The sequence below is a fragment of the Paramisgurnus dabryanus genome, chromosome 14 (genome assembly GCF_030506205.2).
Source record: "Paramisgurnus dabryanus chromosome 14, PD_genome_1.1, whole genome shotgun sequence".
Classification (NCBI taxonomy): domain Eukaryota; kingdom Metazoa; phylum Chordata; class Actinopteri; order Cypriniformes; family Cobitidae; genus Paramisgurnus; species Paramisgurnus dabryanus.
Genome location: NC_133350.1, coordinates 35,075,084 through 35,082,850, shown reverse-complemented (window position 1 = coordinate 35,082,850; position 7,767 = coordinate 35,075,084). Strand labels below are relative to the sequence as shown.

General features: G+C 39.9%; 1 long non-coding RNA gene across 1 annotated transcript; it reads right to left on the bottom strand.

Annotated features, from left to right (window-relative positions):
- Positions 1–6,812: 6,812 nt before the first annotated feature.
- On the bottom strand, positions 6,813–7,563 carry LOC135758173 (uncharacterized). Its single transcript, XR_010536473.2, has 3 exons — positions 7,336–7,563; positions 7,034–7,256; positions 6,813–6,935 (listed from the first exon to the last, which is right to left on the bottom strand). It is a non-coding gene; the product is annotated as an uncharacterized lncRNA (long non-coding RNA).
- Positions 7,564–7,767: the final 204 nt, after the last annotated feature.

Genomic DNA, 7,767 nt, shown 5'->3' with positions numbered 1-7,767 from the left:
AGCGTACTGAGATAGGTAGATCTGGCGGTTTTAATAGCCTCTCTGTAGTGGGTAACACTTTATTTCGATAGTCCACTTTAGACATTTTACTAATTATAAGTAACTTTGCAACTACTTATCAACTACCAATCTTTAGAGAATTAGTAGACTGTCTGCTTAATGTCTACTAACACTTTATTGTGATGATATCTCAACAGATATTCAACTGACTTGGGGTTTCCGCGGTGACAGAATTTTCCCACCGGTTAATCAGCGCATCACAAACACAGTGATCCTGGTATCACCGGGTGGGAGGGGCTTATAAATGTGCATGCAGACGTTTACATTTTACTTTCACTTTTGAATTACGCAACTGTTTTAATGCAGTGCTTGTGTACGCTGCGTTAAATCGCATATGAATCTGCGTGCAATTAGAGTGCAACAGCTGGTAATTAAGTGCTTGAGTCAATGTGCGCAGGTAATTCTCACAGAACCTGCCAGTCCCAAGCAGAGCAACCGGCTACTTCTCCATATAGCGCTGCTTGAATGATGGGTTTATTATTTTTCTTGATGAAAAACACAACAACAAAACGATCTCGCTTATATTAAACATCATATATGTATATTATAACAAAAACGAGTAAGCACGCGGCATCTGCCATCGTCTGATCAGTCAGCTTGTCTCGCACACTGACAGAAATAAATGAAATCTGACACCTGCTGCTCTGTGACGTGACGCGCGTTCAGCTCCGCTGAATTCAGGCAGCAGACACATTCCGTTGTTAGTGTGTTTGCTCTCTCTTACGAAACTAAATGATTTAATTACACGAAAATATCAAAACGGCGATGAAAGACGATGTCGCGGTGGGAAAGTGATCCAACCGGTGAGAGGCTGAAGCACCGGTAATCGCCGTTTCACAGACTATCGCGGCAAGCCTACTGACTATAAGTATCTTTGCAGGTGCATGTCAACTTATTCCACTAACCCAAACCCTATTCCCTAACCCCAACCCTTACAGTCTATTAATACTCTAATGACAGTTACTTGACGTATAGTTGCAAATAATTGAAAGTTAGTTGACATGTAGTTGCAAAGTTATTTATAGTTAGTGGAATGTCTAAAGTGGACTATCAAAATAAAGTGTAACCCTGTAGTGTTGAACACTCTCTTTCCATGCTGAACGCCATACCTCTAACTTTGTGTTTCGGTAGTTTCTTTCCATTTTTCTAGCTATTTTTTTAAGGGCTGCAGTATGATGGTCATACCATGGAGCTGGCGTTTTTTCTTTGATTCTCTTTTTTCGAATGGGAGCAACGGCATCCATCGTGCTAGAGCAAACGTTGTTCAGGTTTTCTATTATAATATCCAGATCTTCACGGTTATCTGCTACATGTTTAATTTGAGACAGGTCTGTAAGAGTGCTAATAAAGCTATCTTTAGTGGTGGGAAATATTGTTCTGGCTAATCTGTAGCATGTTGTAGACTGAGCGGTCCTATCTAGAAGTATTGTGTATGACACAAGGCAATGGTCTGAAACGGCATCGCTCTGGGGTGATATTTCGATGTCATTAATATTGAGTCCGAGTGACAGAATTAAGTCTAATGTGTGCTTACGAGTATGCGTGGGCCCTGACACGTTTTGTTTAATACCGAGAGAATTTAGAACATCCATAAACGCACGTCCTAATGCATCTTTTGAGTTATCCTCATGGATATTAAAATCACCAACGATAAGAGCTTTATCTACAGTTATCCACATGGATATTAAAATCACCAACGATAAGAGCTTTATCTACAGTGACTGTTTTGTTCTGGATAATTATTGTTCTGGCTAATCTGTAGCATGTTGTAGACTGAGCGGTCCTATCTAGAAGTATTGTGTATGACACAAGGCAATGGTCTGAAACGGCATCGCTCTGGGGTGATATTTCGATGTCATTAATATTGAGTCCGAGTGACAGAATTAAGTCTAATGTGTGCTTACGAGTATGCGTGGGCCCTGACACGTTTTGTTTAATACCGAGAGAATTTAGAACATCCATAAACGCACGTCCTAATGCATCTTTTGAGTTATCCACATAGATATTAAAATCACCAACGATAAGAGCTTTATCTACAGTTATCCACATGGATATTAAAATCACCAACGATAAGAGGTTTATCTACAGTGACTGTAAGATAAACAAATAGGAAGTAGTGACATACAGAGCGATGCTCAGATAGGAAGTCTGCTATTTCTTTTAGAAAATCTGTGTGGTGGCCCGGAGGCCTATATATGGTAGCTAAAATGAACGAAAGCTGTTTGTTGTTATGATCAGTTATTTCCATGTTTAACAGTATAATTTCAAACGAATTAAATGTTAGTTCTGATTTATGGTTTACTTTGAACACTTTGTTGTATATTGTAGCTACACCGCCCCCTCTCCCTTTTAGACGAGGAACGTGTTTATAATAATAGTCTTCTGGGGTGGATTCGTTTAAACTGATGTAACCGTCTGCTTTAAGCCAGGTCTCTGTCAAACAGAGTGCATCTAAGTTTTGGTCAGTAATTATTTCATTGATAATAGGTTCTTTATTGGTAAGCGATCTAATGTTAAGAAGGCAGAATTTTAACATTTGAGTTTCATCTGTTAATGTATTGTGTTCTAATTTTATGTTAATAAGATTTGTACGAGACGAGGTAAACGGTGCTCTGTATTTATTTGTTCGAGGAACAGACACAGTCGAGATGTGTTGGTACTCTGGTAAAAAAGGCTCTATGTGCTGGGATATATGTGATCTTGACATGTCAAAGCAGCTAACAGACTGATGGGTAAGCCGATCTGTCTGTTTCCTGACCTGGGCCCTGGATAGTCAGACAATATCAAAAGTAAGACTATTGGTCAGATTTCTAGAGAGTATAGCACTTCCTTCCGGAGACGGATGGAGGCCATCTCTCTTTAGCAGGTCAGGTCTTCCCCAGAAATGCTTCCAATTGTCTATAAACCCTACATTATGCTGAGGGCACCACTTTGACATCCAGCCATGAAGAGACACTAATCTACTGTAAGTTTCATCCCCCCGGTAGGCGGGGAGGGGACCAGAGCAAATTACATTGTCTGACATTGTTTTTGCCATTTCACACACCTCTTTAATAGTATGGTGATCTCCGACTGGCGGAGTCTGGTGTCATTCGTGCTGGCGTGAATAACAATCTTAGAAAACTTACGTTTAGCATTAGCCAGCACTTCAAGTTTTGATCTAATGTCAGACGCTCTGGCTCCCGGTATACAATCGACTATGGTGGCTGGTGCCTCAATGTCAACGTTCCTGAGTATCGAATCTCCAATAACCAGGGCACTTTTAATATACGTCTCAGCCGGTGTATTGCTGAGTGGAGAAAATCTGTTTGATATTAAAACAGGAGCGTGATTTGGGTGCCGAATGTGACTATGCCGCCTGACAGTCACCCAGTTAGTCAGCCGCCTTGACTCTGAAGTCGGAACCGAGCCATGTGTATTACGCTTAACACTAGGCGAACCCGAAACAGTGTTTGTAACATTAACATTAGCGGTCTTACTGTCCTCAACTAGCGTTCGGATGCGCGCTTCTAGTTCTGCAACCTTCTCCGTCAGCCTTACTACTTCAATACACTTAGCACATGTAAACCCCTCTATGCTGACGGAAGAAGCTAAACTGTACATGTGGCAAGTAGTGCAGGTTACAATGACAAGCGGAGTCTTACGGTTCTCATGCTGGGCGATGGCGTCTCCGTTCGCCCGAACGCAGTCCGTGAAGCTGCATCGAGACGGGTGCTGGCTTGCAGCACGCCTCGGCCGCCTACGAGCGTCTGTGGTCAGGGTGATGTGAGGCACGCTGACTCTGCGAAGGCCGGGCAGCACCTCCTTCACAGCTTCCCGATCTGGTGTGGACAGTTCAGAAAAGCATACATCGTATGAATCTGCCATTAGATCACCAATGAAGGCAGGTTTAGTAAACAGACGGTAAGAAATGCTAGCTTCAGCCGGCACCCGTGATGCTAGCGGGCTATATGCTAACACTGGGTGTTACTAGTGATAAAATCGTTTCGCTTAGTAATACAATTCAGTAATCGTCAAGGTAAACTATTCCTGAGATAAACTAATAAGTTATATTATATAGATAGGAATAAGATATTGAAAAAATAGAATTTTTAGCTGATAAGCTCAACGGAGCTTCAGGCTTGCGACTCCTCTCCTCGTCTCTCTCTCAGCGTCTCTCTCTCTCAGCGTCTCTCTCTCATCGGATTATATGGCTTAATAATTTCAACACCACATATTCCTGACTGCCATTTTACTAGTCACAGTAAGGACAACATTTTAAAAGGCTCATCACGACACCAGTGAATTAGAATAACCTAAATGTTATTTAAAAAAATGTTTATCATTCATTAAACTCCACAACAACCTGAAGGAAGACTTATCCCAAAAGTTAAGTATTTTTTATTATATATTTAAACTATATTGGAGTGTAATCTAATTTGTAACTGATATATGTTATCCAGTTTACATGAAGCAGACCCTGTCCAAAGATTTGTACAACAATTAAACAAACCCAGAAAAGTAGTTTAACCTCAAAATGACAATTTAGATTACCTATTCCATGTAGAGTTCTCTTTTAAAGAATTATCTCTGCTGTACATTAGTTTTTAGATTTAAAAACATGTTATTTCCAATCTAATCAGTTTGAAATTACTCAAAACCGTCCCCTGTGGATTTATAAATGTAAGGTTTTACATTTATAAATGTAAATGTAAAACTGTGTTTTCTGGTGTTCTGTGTGTTTTTGTTATTATGACTTTTATTTTGATACTCTGTTCTGTTCTGACTTTTATTTTGATACCCACATGCCATATCACGCTTCAGACTTCACACTGTCTGTTTGGTATTTAAGCACTTCCTGTAGACCGGGGGCCTATTGCACAAAACTAGTGATGGCGAAGTGAAGCTTGCTTGAAGCAGTGAAGCTTTCAACCCAATTGTATCGGAAAAAGGTTCATTACTCGAAGCTTTTCAAATCAGAGCTCAATGAGGACCTCTGCTGGTGAAAGTGCTGTTTCACAACATGTTCCACAACCAAACAACGTATTGATTATAAATGCAAAAGATAATGGATTGACAAATTAAGGATAGATTCATAAATAAATGTAACAATATTAAATACATGACCAAAGCATGTTCCATTTCATGCGAATGGTACTCCAAACAAAAAAACAAATTAAGGATAGACCTTGACTCAAAAGGATAAAGTGTGAACCAATTAAAAAATATATCATGATATTAAGTAAAGCAGAAAAGGCTTTTACTACTATATATATATATATATATATATATATATATATATATATATATATATATATATATATATATATATATATATCTCATAAACTCACTATACAGTAATCGATTCCGTGGTAATGTAATACTCCAATACAACCCATGAGGGCGCGCCACGCATCGCACAATTCTAAACCTTTGAATCAGATAACGAAGCAGTCACGTGGGTGTGTGTGAAACGAAGCTTCGGACGTCATTGGTCACGTGATTTTGCCAGAACGAATCAAGCTTCGATACAAAGCTTCAATGAAAATCGGTTCGTTTTTTTGACACACGCTTCGGAGCTTCGGTGTCACTGGTAACATCACTACACAAAACTATGATAAGGGATTAAGCCGGGATATCTTGGTGATTCTGGCTCAATTGATACGTGATCCGGTTGCACTAAAGCTGTATAGGGGGCAGGAGGATATGTTATGGTATAAATTACCATGGAGATCTATTCTGTGGAGCTAGCCTGCTCCAGACCAGGCTAAATTCCAGGATCTATTTAATCTCATCCCTTATGTCAGTCAGCAATCACCACAAATGGAAACCAATAATTATTTCACTGCCCAATATACATTGTTATCACATATAACTAGACCCACTGTAATTTTATTAAATGTTTGTGATCATTAATTTTTATAATTTTGGATAAATTATGATTTTTAGATGATGTTGCTATCATTAGATAATTTACAGTTTCCTAAAGACTATAAGGCTATATATAAAATGATAGAACATTAGGGCCACAGAGGAAAAAAACAGACAGAGAATGAAGTCGTAATATTGTAACTTGTTGTTTTAGAGGAGGACAGTTGTTACAATAACAGTTGTGGGGCATTTCGTGGAATTGTACTTCAGTATGGTTTCAGAAACAAGGAAATACTTAATCAAATTGTTATCAGGACTGTAAAAACAATATGCATCTTTCCACAGAAAGAACCAGCCTCAAATGTATGACTTTCTCCTTTCCTCTGTGTGGCCCTTATACTCTGTCGTATAAAATACACATTTCATATAAATATAAAAGCACAAAGTGTAACATTATGTTTCTTTATTGAATAAGGACAAAACAAAGCAGGTAAACCATTCAGCTCCTTTCGAAACTGAAGTCACACAGTGACTCTACAAGATGGAAAGCACAAAATCAAAGCATTTATACAACCAAAGGATAAATACATATTCGAAGGTCTGTATATAACACACCCTGCATGTCTGCACACTGAAATAAATGCAGGACAAATTCATACACATTAACTGAACAGACAATTTCAGACAACTGAAAACAAGACAATTAACGGATGCTGTAGCCTCCCTGCAAGCTTGTATTACAAACAGTATACACACAGTATACAGCACAAACATCAAAAAAATGTGAAAGCACACATACTGACTAAAATAATTCAACACATATTGGTCCCTCAGCAGCCGACCACTGTTGTCATCAGGGCAGATTTCCGGATTGTCCCAGTCCAGACCAAAGGTCATTTGAACTCTGGCCCTAGCATGGGCATAGTTGTAGGCCTGCTTTGCTTCCTGGGGGTCTGTGAAAGGTGTCAGGAAAAACGGCTGGCAGCCTTACCCCCTGTCTACCAGCAACACACCAGAGAATTCACCTGTCAACACAAAATCTCATCATTACTAATAAAACACAGTGATATTGTTGACACAGCCATTATGTAAAAAGTGGTTATATATGGGTTGTGTGGCTCACCTTGTGATAGGCGCTGATAGATTTCAGAGGTCCAAAAGATTCTGGAGTCATGGACTGAGCCAGGCCATTTTGCCAGTGTTCAATGGAAAAGATCAAAAAGTTATGTTCACCTGAACATTAATGCTGTAAAAAGATTTCATATTTACAAAATCTGCCTCATGGGCACCTGAGGGGGCTTTTATCCTTATGTTTGTGCAGTCCAGTGCACCAATGACTCTGGGTCCTGTAAAAGAAATGAGATTTTGTGATGGCTCCCAATGATGACTCCTTTGTATAGTACTTTCACAAGTTTGACATGATACCTTATGCCTTTTGGAATCCAGCGAGATGGTCTCCTCATCATCATCGCCGTTATGTGCTGATGAAATGGGGCCTTGACCCCATCACATTTAATCGGATTCATATTGAAGCTAGTAGACAAGACGTGCCAGGCCTACAGTATGCCTTTGATGGAGTACTCACTGGTTCAGCATCGTCAGGTGCTCGTGCTGGTGGCTTTAACAGTAACACAGTGCTGCCAGACACTACAAGGCAATAGGCAAACCAAAGTCAGACAGTCCAAATAGATTCAATATGAATGTGATTGTGTCCCATGTGGAGATGGAAGAACATACCTTGTATGAAGCGGTTGGCATCTTGTGAGGGACCTATGCGTGTCTCTTTTCCCCCAGGGATCCCCTCCAACAGGCCTGCCTTTATTTAGCTCCAAAGCTGGCCTCTACTGGGGTGAGGTC